The 15,760-nt window shown below is 42.0% G+C and overlaps 1 protein-coding gene across 3 annotated transcripts in view; it reads right to left on the bottom strand.

Moving 5' to 3' along the window:
• The window catches only part of step (cytohesin steppke), a 512,416-nt gene that overhangs the window by 240,229 nt on the left and 256,427 nt on the right, over positions 1 to 15,760 (bottom strand). Inside the window, exon 1 of one of the 3 annotated variants that reach the window (XM_067149875.2) lies at positions 13,656 to 13,780. The exons of the other annotated variants lie outside the window; for them this stretch is intronic. The gene's annotated coding sequence lies outside the window, so the exon portion shown is untranslated. Of the gene's footprint in view, positions 1 to 13,655; positions 13,781 to 15,760 lie in introns of those variants that run through there. 3 annotated transcript variants of the gene reach the window in all.

Raw genomic sequence — 15,760 nt, 5'->3', positions numbered from 1 at the left:
CATGTGATCCATTTGACCACGACAAATGTATATTTACATTGAACACTTACGATGAACATACACTCTGAACATATATGCGCGTATCCTGGGTTTACCTAACAAATTATATATTTAAAGAAAATCAGTCAAAGCTGGAATCAAACCCATCACCATATCATTTTGGAAAATAATAAAACACACAGAAACATATATATATATACAAATATCAAATATATTTACACAACACATCTTGAAGATATGGCTTAACGAAGCCATAATATCTGGTTAAATCTTCGCTCCAACATCATTCGAACCAACAGGCTTCGGCTTCCAAGGTAAAATTTTTTGGACTCCAATCAGAGGCTAAATTAATGCTTAGCACGAGAAGGGATCTATCCTTCACAAAATCCGGAAATTATCCGTGTTACTTGCAACGTATAATTAGAATAGGATTGAGATTACTTTGGTAAATGAAAAGAGCTTGGCCCGTTAACATCGCTTTGCTAGAGACTGCAAAGTTTGCTCGGCCTACGGTCGACCAGCATATACCTGTTCATCACAATAACAGCTGTGACTAGTCCTGGGTTGTGGATACCATAAATCGTCCGTCACTCTCCCTTTCATTTCTCTTACATATCATCTCGGCTCATTGTCAACTATGCACTCACTTGAAAACCATTATTTCTTATTACTCGTTATCTGGCTATATATTCAGCCCAATTTTATATCTCACAACAGCTATAATTATTTATTCTTCCTTATCACTCCAACAACAAAACATGTTACAGCTTCGCCCTCTCATGTCTTGGCATCATATCTCAATCCATTCATTTAATTCACAGAGAAAACCCCATTATTTCAGGTTATTTATTCTCACAGTTTCATATATAATTATAAATTAATTACACCTCGATTTGGATCAACTCCAATGATTATCTAATATTATCCGGGATTACAAATACCCGAATCTCAAAGTATCATTTATATCCAAACTACTCTGAAGATCTTTACCAGACGAAGAAATATAAATCTAGCTAACTTGCCGTTCCTCCCAAAGATAGTTCATATAAGCTAAGAACTTTGAAGTCTATATAATAATTCATGCAAATGAATTTTGTTAAATATCAATGATTATCTTAAAAATCACCTGATGATCCTAACTAATAATAATAAGTCTTTCCCAATCATACGCGCATAATGTTCCCTACATATTTAATATTTAATTATGACATTATAATACACTGACTGACAGTGACAATGCAACACCAAGGAGGAGTGGTTCGAAAGGGATGAAAGTTGGGGAAAAAACAGAGACGGCACGGACGAATAATTGATGTTTATTTCAAACCGATATGCAGGTTACACAATGCGCACGGCATCGACTCAGTAGGATGTAGGACCACCGCGAGCGGCGATGCACGCAGAAACACGTCGAGGTACAGAGTCAATAAGAGTGCGGATGGTGTCCTGAGGGATGGTTCTCCATTCTCTGTCAACCATTTGCCACAGTTGGTCGTTCGTACGAGGCTCGGGCAGAGTTTGCAAACGGCGTCCAATGAGATCTCACACGTGTTCGATTGGTGAGAGATCCGGAGAGTACGCTGGCCACGGAAGCATCTGTACACCTCGTAGAGCCTGTTGGGAGATGCGAGCAGTGTGTGGGCGGGCATTATCCTGCTGAAACAGAGCATTGGGCAGCCCCTGAAGGTACGGGAGTGCCACCGGCCGCAGCACATGCTGCACGTAGCGGTGGGCATTTAACGTGCCTTGAATACGCACTAGAGGTGACGTGGAATCATACGCAATAGCGCCCCAAACCATGATGCCGCGTTGTCTAGCGGTAGCGCGCTCCACAGTTACTGCCGGATTTGACCTTTCTCCACGCCGACGCCACACTCGTCTGCGGTGACTATCACTGACAGAACAGAAGCGTGACTCATCGGAGAACATGACGTTCCGCCATTCCCTCATCCAAGTCGCTCTAGCCCGGCACCATGCCAGGCGTGCACGTCTATACTGTGGAGTCAATGGTAGTCTTCTGAGCGGACGCCGGGAGTGCAGGCCTCCTTCAACCAATCGACGGGAAATTGTTCTGGTCGATATTGGAACAGCCAGGGTGTCTTGCACATGCTGAAGAATGGCGGTTGACGTGGCGTGAGGGGCTGCCACCGCTTGGCGGCGGATGCGTCGATCCTCGCGTGCTGACGTCACTCGGGCTGCGCCTGGACCCCTCGCACGTGCCACATGTCCCTGCGCCAACCATCTTCGCCACAGGCGCTGCACCGTGGACACATCCCTATGGGTATCGGCTGCGATTTGACGAAGCGATCAACCTGCCCTTCTCAGCCCGATCACCATACCCCTCCTAAAGTCGTCTGTCTGCTGGAAATGCCTCCGTTGACAGCGGCCTGGCATTCTTAGCTACACACGTGTCCTGTGGCACACGACAACACGTTCTACAATGACTGTCGGCTGAGAAATCACGGTACGAAGTGGGCCATTCGCCAACGCCGTGTCCCATTTATCGTTCGCTACGTGCGCAGCACACCGGCGCATTTCACATCATGAGCATACCTCAGTGACGTCAGTCTACCCTGCAATTGGCATAAAGTTCTGACCACTCCTTATTGGTGTTGCATTTGCTCTGTCAGTCAGTGTATTTACAAATATTAATATTACGGGCATGCATCTCTCGTGTTTAGGGTATATTAAAGTATGTACTTAACACTTGGTGAGTAAGGCCTGCTGTCATCTAGGGTACATCTTAGATCTTTACACGAACATGATGAATATTCTTGTTCCTAGTAGTCCTTGGTTCTTCTTCATACGACGATCCATGACTCGAACTGCTGTTTTCTCAGTTGAATTTCGGGACGATCCTTGTAAAGCTGATTGCAGGCACTGAGGCGCGCCTCTTGCAGGCTCCGAGTCTTGGGTTCGACGACCACTCACGAACATACAGAAAAATGGAGAATGAGTTATCAACTACTGTTTTTTTTGCACTTTCAAAGGGGGCCTACTTGTAACAAGATCCACTCTTAAGTTCAAACAGATTAACATAAGTAGTGATACGTTTGTAAAAATCACTGTTCATTCCCTGACCGTCACACAGACTATCACAACGAATGTCCCTGGAGGATGCGAATATTAATTTTGTCAAGAACAGTTATTTAATTTTTGCTAAATGTCACTCCTTCTTAAATGCTCAAGAGCGGTGATAATTAGCCCCTGCACATATTAATTAACTGTCTCACCACGCTAAATAACCTGAAGCGTTTGCCCTCCGTTGGTGATTGCACCATCAGTCATAATTAACTATCTTCGACGATTGTGATGTTGAAATGCCAAATTAAGGCTTCTATTCGGCAATTATGTACATTAACTTGTACCACACGGCTTATTCCGTAAAAATATTAAATCACATTGATGTGTTTCTTCAATGGCACAACACTTGATACACTGATATCCAAGTCCGTTTCTGATATGTTGGGCTGCCACTATACAGACGACAATTAAGTAACGTGTTACCACTGCAGCTACACGGATGAGAATGAGATACAGTGTCTCGGTCCAGGCTATATTTATAACCTTCGAAAAAATGGTAAGGGGGGAAGTGAAATATGCCCCTGTTGGAAATGACGGTCCGGTAATCGAAGTTTTTGAACGACGTGATAATAATCGAATTAAAGCTCATGACCTCTACTTTCTACTGAACATCTGTGAAACCAAAGCGATCAGTAGGTTATTCATAATTTCTAAAGCGTCCTTTTGGAAAATCATGCTTCATGTTTCATCATGCAATATCTCCCACTTTTTTCCACATGTTGTCAGATTTCAGTAGTCGCCTTTTATCTGCGTACTACTGTATGATAGGCGTCATTACTGATCCATATTTAAAGTATTGTGTTTATATGCATTGACAGTCAGCATAAAATACATTTGCTCGAATGAGACCTGATTTATAAATTTAGAAAAATTCTCATATAGAAGTATTCTAATTCTTCCTCTTTTTCGTAAATTATGGTGAAGTGGTACTAATGAATGCGGTGTTGAATTTATAGTGGGCATTTATTTTTCAACGGTTAACACACCTTAATTTGGCCCTGTCTCAAAAAACCTCCATCTCCGTGCGTAGCGTTATCATCTCTTCTCACTCGCTCGGAAAGAGGGCGCGGTTTCAAGGTTAACAATACTGCGCTGTCTTCTTCTCGTCACAGCGTAGGAAAAATGCTCCTTCCGGACTGGCGCGTCGCGGATCATACCCCGGTTAAGCATACAGAATGCTAACTACTGCGTTATATGTCACAGGATGTTGCGGAAAACGGCATATATAATTAGCCAGACCTCCTAACATGTCCATAACATAACGGTGAACGGTCATAATATGCCATAAGATATAATCCACCAGAGTTAAAGTAACTTATTTCTATTATGATATGAAATCCAGTAATCTTGGGATAGAATTCCCAGGCCTTAAAGAGAAACACTCGTTTATGCACCGCGAAGTCAGTGTGTCCATCAACGACCAGAGGAAACAGTAAAGCTGAAAGATGACACGTGAATACAAATGGCGTCACGACGTCCCCCAACTAAGACTCTGAGAGGTGGGGCATACAATGAAGAGAATGTTAGTGGATGTAAATTTCTTTCACCTTCATGGTTCGTCGTGTGAGTTACTGTAGCCACGTCCTAGTTTGTGAACCTTGGGCAACGGCTGAGTGGCCCAGTATGCGGTCCTGAGAGTCGGGATACGAGGTGCTATGGAATAAGAGTGGGCATCTCCGACATCTTTAGTCATCGTCCTCCTTGTGCTGAAGGAGGCTAGGACTATACAATCCACCGATGGTCCCTAACCCGTCGGATAAGAGATTATCACTCAGAGTATGTGCAAGTAGGATAGCATCCTGCTTCACAGAATTTTCATCGAGCACGCTGAGAACGTTTCAGCCAAGCCTCAGACCTTTGGGAGTAATGGGAGTCCCACTTCCAGTTGACAGGCGAGGGTTCTTCGGAAACAACTTAGCGAACGTAATGGAAAGCTATTAATATTAATGGGACTTATAGAAGAAAGAAAGAAAGAAAGAAAGAAAGAAAGTAATAAAGAAAGAAGGAAAGAAGGAAAGAAAGAGAGAAGGAAAGAAAAAGAAAGTAGAACTGGGTAAGTTGGCAAAGCGGATGAGTCCAGATTGTTAAGCGTGAATGATATTCGGGTAAGGTTAAATAACGAGGAAGAGAGAGAGAGAGAGAGTATTATGAAGTGTTCTTAGCAGGTGTTAAGAAGGGAAGAGCGGAGTGTGAGGTAGATTTAGCAATAACTGGAGGAATCAGAACGAGAACTGTTTTAGTCAACTCACCATGAGAGAGTGCAGTTGAGGAAGTTGGTAAGTTTTTATGACTCTCAGACTGAAATCGTTTTAAGGATCAACAGAACGGACAGGATAGTGCTAATGGGCGATTTCAATGCGAGAATTGGGAACAGAATGAGAAGGTGACGGGTAAACGAGGGGAAAATATAGGAACTAGTACGACTGAGAAGAGTATACTAAGGTGGTAGTAATGGATTAGCAGTTCCTTATACACTCTTCACCGAGCTCGATAGCTGCAGTCGCTTAAGTGCGGCCAGTATCCAGTATTCGGGAGATAGTAGGTTCGAACCCCACTGTCGGCAGCCCTGAAAATGGTTTTACGTGGTTTCCCATTTTCACACCAGGTAAATGCTGGGGCTGTACCTTAATTAAGGCCACGGCCGCTTCCTTCCCACTCCTAGCCCTTTCCTGTCCCACCGTCGGCGTTAGACCTATCTGTGTCGGTGCGACGTAAAACTAGCAAAAAATAAAAAATAAAAATACACTCTTCAATCAAAAGTCTATTCACCGATACACGTGGGAGGGAAGGATCATCAGATCAATAACAACAAACTATATCATAACCTTCGAACTGAGGATTCTGTTAAACATGTGCCGATATTAGGGGATATTTCAATGATACAGACAACTATCTGATCTACAGTTAACTAAGTATCTCTAGGACAAGGATAGAGGAAGTGAAATCTGTCTGCATACGGGTAAGGGTATAGGATCTCCAGAACGAGGAATTTAAGACAGAAGAACACGGATATGATTAGTGACCAAACAATAGACAGACAGTAAGCAGGTGCAGGATACAGAAAGACAATGGGTGGCATACACGGATGCTATAGTAGAAAGAACAACATCAATCACTACAGATCTGCATTTAGGGCAGTCGCTCAGGTGGCAGATTCCCTATCTGTTGTTCTTCTGGCCTTTTCTTAAATTATTTAAGAGAACTTGGAAATTTATTGAACATTTCCCTTGGTAAGTTATTCCAACTCCTAACTCCCCTTCCTATACATGACTATTTGCCCCAATTTGTCCCCTTGAGTTCCAACTTTACCTTCATATTGTGATCTTTTCTTTAATGGAATGATCACAATCAACTTTATGTAAAGATGAGAAAAAAATCGAACGTCTTCGTGGTATTTTTCAGCGATCCCTAAATGTTAGGGAAAATTGGTTATTTCTTAAGTGTAATAACCCAAAGAAACTATTGTAACTCTCTCCATTACTTAACTACTGGAATACTTCCTCCTCTTAACTGTATGTATGTTAAGACACATGAAATATGACATGTTTAACTTAACTTATTTTGTCGAAACTGGCTAGCAAGCAGCCACAAGCAGCGTCAAATTAAAATGCTTGCACCCGGTAGCTGAGGACATACGATTGTATGTATGTTCAGTCTTCAGCCCTAAGGCTGGTTGAATCCTCAACAGCTCTACCATCAGCTGTCATAGATTGCCTAGGCATCACTGAAGAGGCGTACTGGGGAAATGAGGAGTGAGGTAGTTTGCCGTTGCTTTCCTCACTGAGCCAGAAGTTGTTATTACATATCAGTCTGCCAAGCCCACTGAAATGCATGCACCAACCGACCGTACGAGCAACATTTTCACACCATTCATAGCAGGGACTGGCTGCAGAAGTAATGGCATTACTAGCATCGCTCATACCTCAGTCACTTTCATATTCTCAAAGCCGAGGATAAGACAGAGACAGATCAATGAAAGTAACAAAATTACTCTAGCCCATATCAGAAGACATAGTGCACCATAAACACTAGGTCCTGCCAGCAAAGGCATAACATACGATTATTATTATTATTATTATTATTATTATTATTATTATTATTATTATTATTATCATGTCCGGCTCCATGGCTAAATGGTTAGCATGCTGGCCTTTGGTCACAGGGGTTCCGGATTCGATTCGTGACAGCGTCGGGAATTTTAACCATAATTGGTTAATTCCCCTGGCACGGGGATTGGATCATAATTTCATCAGCACGATGTGCAGGTCGCCTACGGGAGTCACATCAAGAGATCTGCACCAGGCTGCGGAACACTGACCACCTACTTTGAGGCTCTAGTACCCTCTTGGTCCACCTCTAGCTTGGATACAGGCTGTAATACGGGAGGACATGGAGACACACAGGTTTCGTATAGCATCTTGCAGCATATCTGTCCATATTAGCTGCAAATGGTTCTCTACATCTTGTAAACTCCTAGACTGTTGAAGTTGACGTCCCAGGTAGTCCCAAACATGTTCGATTGGTAACAAACCTGGAGATCAGACAGGCCACGGCAGAGTGACAACGTTGCAGAGGAATTCCTGTGACTTTCTTCTTCCTGTGCCCGACCGAGCATTTTCGTTGTGGAATAGACCACTTGGAAGCATTGCATTGACTGGCAAAGCAGCTGGCCGAACGATGTCTTGCACGTATCGCTGCACCGTTATTGATTCTTGTATCATAACTGCCGCATGTGACAGGCCCCCGGATCACCACGTCAGCGGTAGATGCGGTGTACCGCGCCACAGCAAGCGCCGGATTGAGGCGCGCACCTCGAGGTCTCCAGACATGAACACAGGCGTCGTCAGAGCAAACTGAGAATCTAGATTGGTCACTGAAGATAGCCCGATTTCACCCGTATCGGTCAAGATTTCTGGTTCCCAAAACCATTGCAAACGGTGGCGACGGTGGTCGGGTGTTAAGGGCAGGACACGTATTGAGTACCTGGTACACCCTCAGACCACAAAAAGCGGATTACGGAACGCAGTTCTTCCTTGTTGCAAACAGTGTGTGGCGCGGCCGTCTTTGTTGCAACAGCGCAAGCTGTACTGATCTGATAACGCTGAAACCTACCAGACGTAGACAACGGTGCCATCTAGCGGCTGGTGAGCACACAACGACATAGAGCCAACCTGAAGACAATTAGAGCAAAACTGCATATACTTATGACTTGCCCTCGTAGAATTGTAGAAGGAATGCCAATACTAACTTCAGAGAGGAGATCGAGGAGGCGGTAGGTCATTCTTATAAGATAATTTGAAGTCATAATCATAATTTGTGCTATTTTTAGTGAAAATGTAGTATTTAACACTTGATTATTGTTCTGAATAATTTAAATGTGATTTTCCTTAATCTCTAAGGATACTTTCATGTTGATCACTGAGAGAAGGTTGTGGCTTTCAAGATACATGTTGCATTCTAAAATATGAGTTTGTTTTTAAGCGGCGACTAGTCAATTTGGGTCACAGGCAAGGTTTATGAAGCAGCTTATCTTGTTCGTGAACAATTCGTGGGCGTTATTGTTATGCCGTAGCCCCCCCTGTTTGGAGAGTGCAGTAAATTAACTTGATCAGCACAAAGGTGGTCTTCTGTCACGTGCTATATAAACAAACATATTGTTATAAGTATCCTTCTCATATTTATCAACGAAAGCATAAACAGATGATTGTTTCACACAGACTATTCGAACCTAATGGACTTCCGTTCCCCGTTTGTGTAAATCTTGTCGACTGTTCACAGCCCTCCACGACGCGATCGAAAAGAGAATTTACCCAGCTAAGAACGTTTGACAGGAGACGCGTTAGTGCAATGCACGAGGCTGGATGGTCGCATCGGCGACTCGCCAGCTACCTGTACCGTTCTGACCCGACTCTTAGACCGTGATACGACCAGTGGATGCTTGAAGGTACGCACACACGGCGACGCCCTATACTGACCACTAGGAGAGACGATCGTTGGATCCACTGTGAAACACGCGCATATCAAACTGTTCCGTTGCCCGCCATCCAGAAACAGGGAGTACCATTGTTACAGGCCCCTGTTTCAGCCCGAACTATTTCCAGGAGGTTGACTGCAGGGAATTTGATCTCACTCACGGCGCTCAATACGTACCTCTCACTCGAGTCTAGACAACGTTCATTAGATCTAATATTCACTATTCTTAGTCTTTACATCTCAGTCTCGCAAAAAAATATTTTTTTCGCACACATGCCAGATGTCATACTATATTTATACTCATGCATATACACAGTTTCATGTCTAGAGTTCACTTGAGGTGAAGAACTCCCTTTCACTGTTCCCTCGAATTAGTAATACCTAGTTCTACTTAGTCTTTCTTTTTTTACAACTTGCTTTACGTCGCACCGACACAGATAGGTCTTAAGGCGACGGTGGGATAGGAAAGGCCCAGGAGTGGGAAGGAATCGGCCGTGGCCTTAATTAAGGTACAGCTCCAGCATTTGCCTAGTGTAAAATGGGAAACCACGGGTTCGAACCCACTATCTCCCGGATGCAAGCTCAGAGCTGCGCACCCCTAACCGCACGGCCAACTCTCCCGGTCCTACTCAGTCTTCAAGTCAATTAATCCCAATATACGATCAGTTGGCTTTAACTACTACAAGAGCTAGTTACGACACAATGACTACATCAACTAATCTAAGATAATTTCCTTTATTTAAGATACAGTAGCGCATTATAAAGAGATAAATAACGATTAAATAAGAATATGAATGCATTAAGTGAATAAATAAGAAAGGAAGGTTGGAGTTTGACATGACATTCGAACAGAAACATGACTTTTTCACTTAAGTCACACACTGACGAGGATTCGAATCGCAGGCGGTCTTAAGAGATCCCATGAACGATCCAGCTGTCACGCCCATTATAAATAAATATATAAATAAATAAATAAATACATAAAGAATAACACTGCTTTTAAAAATCGTAATGAAATGCCGGTACTGCTTACTCACATCTGTGACTAGGAATTTCATTTCGATCTAAAACGAGCGAAATATAGCGAAAAGAGCTCATCGGCGAGATTCTTTCGAAAGACGAACGAAAACGAACGAGTAAGTTACTGATAAATGTAGAAAAATATAAAACTGTTTCATCATCAACTGTTTCTAATAACGTCAATTTCGTTGTATGTGATCATTATGACTCCCTGCTAATTCTCATGCTGACGTAACATTTCTCAAATAATACATTATAGACATACGCAAAGCTCAAAACAATAAGGTATGTACTAAATCCATATTCACGCAATACATAGAAGTATGGCTTTTCTCTAGTACTAAGTAGATGAGATCATCTTTGGGTTGTAAAGTAAAAAATAAGCTATTTCCATCATAGGTCTTAAGGCGACGATGGGATAATTTACAATCTTCAAGGATACTTTCATGCTGATCACTGAGAGGATGATCTTTCAAGATACATGTTGCATTCTGGCCTCAATTAAGGTACAACCCCAGCATTTGCCTGGTGTGAACATGAGAAACCACGGAAGAAACATCTTCAGAGCTGTTGACAGTCGAATTCGAGTCCATTATCTCCCGAATGCAAGCTCTCAGCTACGTGACCCAAACCGTTAAGTCTACTCGCTCGGTAGGAGCCCGAGACTAGCGAGACGTGATTGCTGCCGTTGACTATGGAGAAGGGAAGAAAACAACCGCATATAATAGGAAACATCCGGGGTAAAACACCTCCTGGAAGACCTCGCAGTACCATCGATACATCCGTAACTGCTATAATTGCAGATAGCAGAACAACTCTCTGATAGCTCACATATATCGATCTGATGAGGTGCGCTTTAAATATCATGGATGACCTCGCAGTAGCACCGATACAGCGACAACTGCATCGACTGCGCAAATGTTCTCCAGTAGTCCAAGGTTCTCCTGAATTAGGCCTGCATATAATCCCCACCCCTATGTTTCGTATTTTGAGACATGTGTGCTATCGTCCCTTCAAAGTAATTTGAGTCCCAGAAGCGAACTTCACGAAGATGACTCAAAAGAGATTAGAAAAATGTGGACTTGGTTTGAGGGTATTGTAAACTGTGCTTTTCTCACAATGCTGAATTCTACGTGAATGGAAGTGTTAAAAGGGACAACTAACAGTACTATGCCCGAGGGAATTCTGTCTATTAGAGAAATTTCGAAACGTGGATCAAGAATAGTTTGGGCATAGTTTGTGCTGAAGTTGGATGGAAAGGTAAGTGCATATTCTGATCGGGAGAGATAGTGGTGATCGGTACTGTGATACTCTCCATGAACTTCATGTGCCACTGAGGTATGATGATGATGAAAATTAATACTGTGCATTCGAACAAGACGTCTTCCTGCTCATTTACCATTACTACGAGGGAAATCTTGGACTGTGGTATGCCGACCACACGAATGGGAAGGAGGAAGCCGACAGAATGGCCAGCCGAATCTCCTGATTCCACAGCCTATGTATGATATTAATGATTGCAATACCTCAAAAAAGTGTATGCCACAGAACTACGTCGCCACGCTGAGACAAACAATTAAGGAAGAAATTCACGTCATTCCAACGAGCATGCTTCTTAACGGAATAATTGACTTTCCATGACGTTGCCGCTTGTGAAAGGATGTGAACGACTAGCGGTTTGAGGCAATACAGTAAATAAGGTCTGTATTATCATGGTCATACATTTCTACTCACCCATTAGATATTTTTAAAAAGAATCCAGCTTTGTACATTCTATTCAGTTAAAATATAAGAATATACATGAATATGAACTACTTACAGTAGTCAGAAAAATCACTGTTATGTTGTAGAAAAACGATATGATGCCTAGTAAATAAACCACGGCATATCTAGCACAAAACAGGGAGAGGAAAAGCGCAGAATTTATTCAAGAGCACAAATGATGCATAATAATAATAATAATAATAATAATAATAATAATAATAATAATAATAATAATAATAATAATAATAATAATGCTATCTGCTTTATGTCCCACTAACTACTTTTACGGTCTTTGGAGACGCCAAGGTGCCGGAATTTAGCCCCGCAGGAGTTCCAGTAAATCTACCGACACGGGGCTGTCGTATTTGAACACCTTCAAATACCATCGGACTGAGCCAGGATCGAACCTGCCAAGTTGGGGTTAGAAGGCCAGCGCCTTAACCGTCTGAGCCACTCAGCCCGGCAAAAAATGATGCAGAAAAATTGTAGTTACGTGCATAGTTTTAACATTTCACCCTAATTCTGAAGCTGAAGTTCAATAAGAAATAAATATCACACGCACAATACAGACATGTAACTGACGCAGAGATGTTTTGACTGCATCTCATTTCGTTCACTGCAAATAAATACCAATTACACGAGGGCACGTCATTATTGCCTGAGATATAATTTTGGCTAATGGTCTGAACACAAAACAATACCGATATATGTTTTAAAAAACATGGACTTCGAAACCGCACAGAACATATAAAATGCAGTTTCTCCCTCGCTGTCCTCTGCCACATCCCAGCTTTTAAATTATCCACATATTCGAACATGAATATTAACAATTCCCCTCCGTATCATCAGTCATTTTATACAACGCGCGTGAATAACGCCGGAAAAACTCATAGTTTAAACACAGAACTGCAATAAAACGAAAATATGAAACCGCATACACCATATTTAGATGGTGATTATTTTTTTAAATGCTGCTTTAAGTTTCCGGCACACATTCATATCCAGTCAAATTATTACCACACAACAAGAGATGTTAATCCTGTTCAATCAACATTATGGAGATGCGTCCAATTTAAACCGCAATCGCTTTATCAACTGATTTTTTTTCCAATTAAGAGTTCATCCACGAACAGGATGGATAACCGTGCTAAAAGTAAAAATCTCAGAATTTTCTGGAAAAGCTAATGTTTTGGAAAACAAGACACACTAAAACGAGTTATTGCTTACTACTACTACTACTACTACTACTACTCCTCTCACGGCTATCATAATCCAGCCACCTAGCTGATGTGCCATATTCTGCTATTGTTCTATATCCAAAGCCTTCAGTGTCATTACCAGTGTTGCCAATTTAATTTGGTGGTTTTACATGTTTTTCTTAATACCACTTCATATTTTTTATTTAATTTTATATTTTATTTTTTAGCATGTGGCCTTCAGTCTCGGAAGTGACCGAGGACATGTTCGGCCCGTTAGTTCTGAAGCTGCTTTTCCTGGTACACCCCATGGGGGCGAGGTACATGTACCACTGTATGGCGGTCTTGTCTGCGGGTTTAGATGTAACTACACGAGCTAGGAATGGGAAAGAAGCGCCCGTGGCCTTGAGAAACGTACCATCCCGGCATCCGTTTGGAGCTGAAATGGAAAACACAGAAAACCATTTCGAGGACGGCTGACGGAGAATTCGAACCCAATTGTCTCCCGAGTAGGCTTGCAACCGCACTGAAGTTAAATTGTTCGGTAATTTGATAATATAAAACAGGCACTTAACACTGTACATAATGTATTTTTTACTTCCATATTGTTATGCTTACTCAGAATCATTCTTCATATTGCTGGCCTTTTTCCGGAATTTATTGGCGTCGGCACTTGATATGGATTTGATCTCGTTTTACAACCGGACGCCAAGGCAATGTGGAGAGATGTATTTAACATTGCGTGTTCCTGTGGTGATATTAGCAGTGTGGTGAGTTATATCAGACTTTTTTTTTTCACAATCTGCATTACGTTAAACCGACACAGATAAGTCTCGTGACGATGAGATAAAAAAGGGCTAGGAGTGGGAAGGAAGAAACCGTGGCCTTATCTGGGGTACAGCGCTAGCATTTGACCGCTGTGGAAAAACCCCACAGAAAACCATCTTCAGGGCTGCGACAGTGGGATTCGAACCCACTATCTGCCAAATGCAAGGCGTCACCCGAACACAGCAAACTCGCTCGGTCCTAAATATTGGAATTACTCCCTTGTTTGCCACGCTGAATGGCTCAGCGGTTGAGGCACTGACCTTCTGACCCCAACTTGGTAGGTTCGATCCTGGCTCAGTCCGGTGGTATTTAAAGGTACTCAAATACGTCAGCCTCATGTCGGTAGATTTACTGGCACGAAAAAGAACTCCTGCGGGACATAATTCCGGCACGTCGGCGTTACCGAAAACCGTAAAAGTAGTTAGTGGGACGTAAAGCAATTATTATTATTATTATTATTATTATTATTATTATTCCCCTGTTTCGGTTTTGTATTCCCGCTCTGACAGTGAATCCTCTTACAAGGGAACCCTTTGTGTTGGACTAGATTGATGGCAACGAAACTTGATAGGATGACAAATATAAGCATACTAAAGTTAGTAGCAACAGTCATTTTGCCATATAATACAATTTACGTGCTTTAAAAATAATAATTTGTGGCTGTGGTTTAAAATGGAACATGGTATACCGTGTAACGAAGATATTTACAATGAAACTTGGTAGGATGGTCAAATATAACATCAGAACATTACATTAACCGTGACAGAATGAGCGATTTTCAATAGGAATCCGGCAGTCTCCTCGTTTGCGATAAAATAGTATATTAATAACATGCATGTTTATACTGAAGTACTAAAATCCTAATACTTTGTTGATATATTCGTATACTCGTATATTCGTATTAGAAAAACAGGTCTGCAGAGCATAAAATTCTGTTTGTATTGTCAAAACATAATTTTCTGTATATAGTATGTTTATATAAAATTTAAAACAGAACTAATACGGACAGTTCTATTTCTACAATGCATGCGCTAGGTCATTCTAGGTTATCAGCTAACTTGTCCGAGCCGCCCAGCTATATTTCAGCAATTATAACACTACCTTTAATTTTAGGCAAAATGATAATTACCATTCAACTTAGAATATGTCAATTGATCATTCGTTCAAGTTTCATGGAAGTCGGTCTCGTCCATCCCGAACAGTTCCCTTCCCAGGTTTCTTCCCTACTAGCATTACTTCAATTTTGGATATGCTAATTTTCGTATCTGTTCCGGGATCAAACATATATTAAATATATAGATAAAACTCTATTGTGATCTGTGGTACCGTTATATTGTTATCATCTGCAACTTTTAATGACCAAACTCCTCCGGCTTGGTCACATTAGCTTAAAAGAGCAGGTGCTTAACAGTCGAGATGCGGGCCGCAGTAATTTATTATAAGTGAGCACGTGTAACTACAATGAAGACCACTGCTATACTTAATGCAGGCACGCGTCGAAATGAACACTGTCACGAGTTCACAATCATCCTGTGGCGATTACAGTGGTAGCCTACTTACGTCGAGGCGCTTTTACTGGTCAACCGCGACGTAGAACGGAATTATCCAGTTAAGTTGCTCTTTCAAGACTGATCTCGCGGAAAATCAGCTAGTCATTCTGTGAAAGTAAGAACAATAGCCTACAAACAAGAAACTACGCAAAAAAAAAAAAAAAAAAAAAACCCTCCAGTATCCAGGTAAAACTCAAAGAAAGTGTTCGGAAGAGTCCAGCTGAGCGTAGAATCTGATGCCAGCTTGATTCTCATTCCCTATTTGTAACTCGGTGAGCCTTTTAACACCCTCTGAGGCGCCTTCAGTCCAGATGAAGAACGAAGGATTGTAGAAAAGAGTACCCT

The sequence above is a fragment of the Anabrus simplex genome, chromosome 6 (assembly GCF_040414725.1).
Source record: "Anabrus simplex isolate iqAnaSimp1 chromosome 6, ASM4041472v1, whole genome shotgun sequence".
Taxonomy (NCBI): domain Eukaryota; kingdom Metazoa; phylum Arthropoda; class Insecta; order Orthoptera; family Tettigoniidae; genus Anabrus; species Anabrus simplex.
The sequence above is the reverse complement of the archived record's forward strand: the minus strand, read 5'-3'. Positions and strand labels throughout refer to the sequence as shown.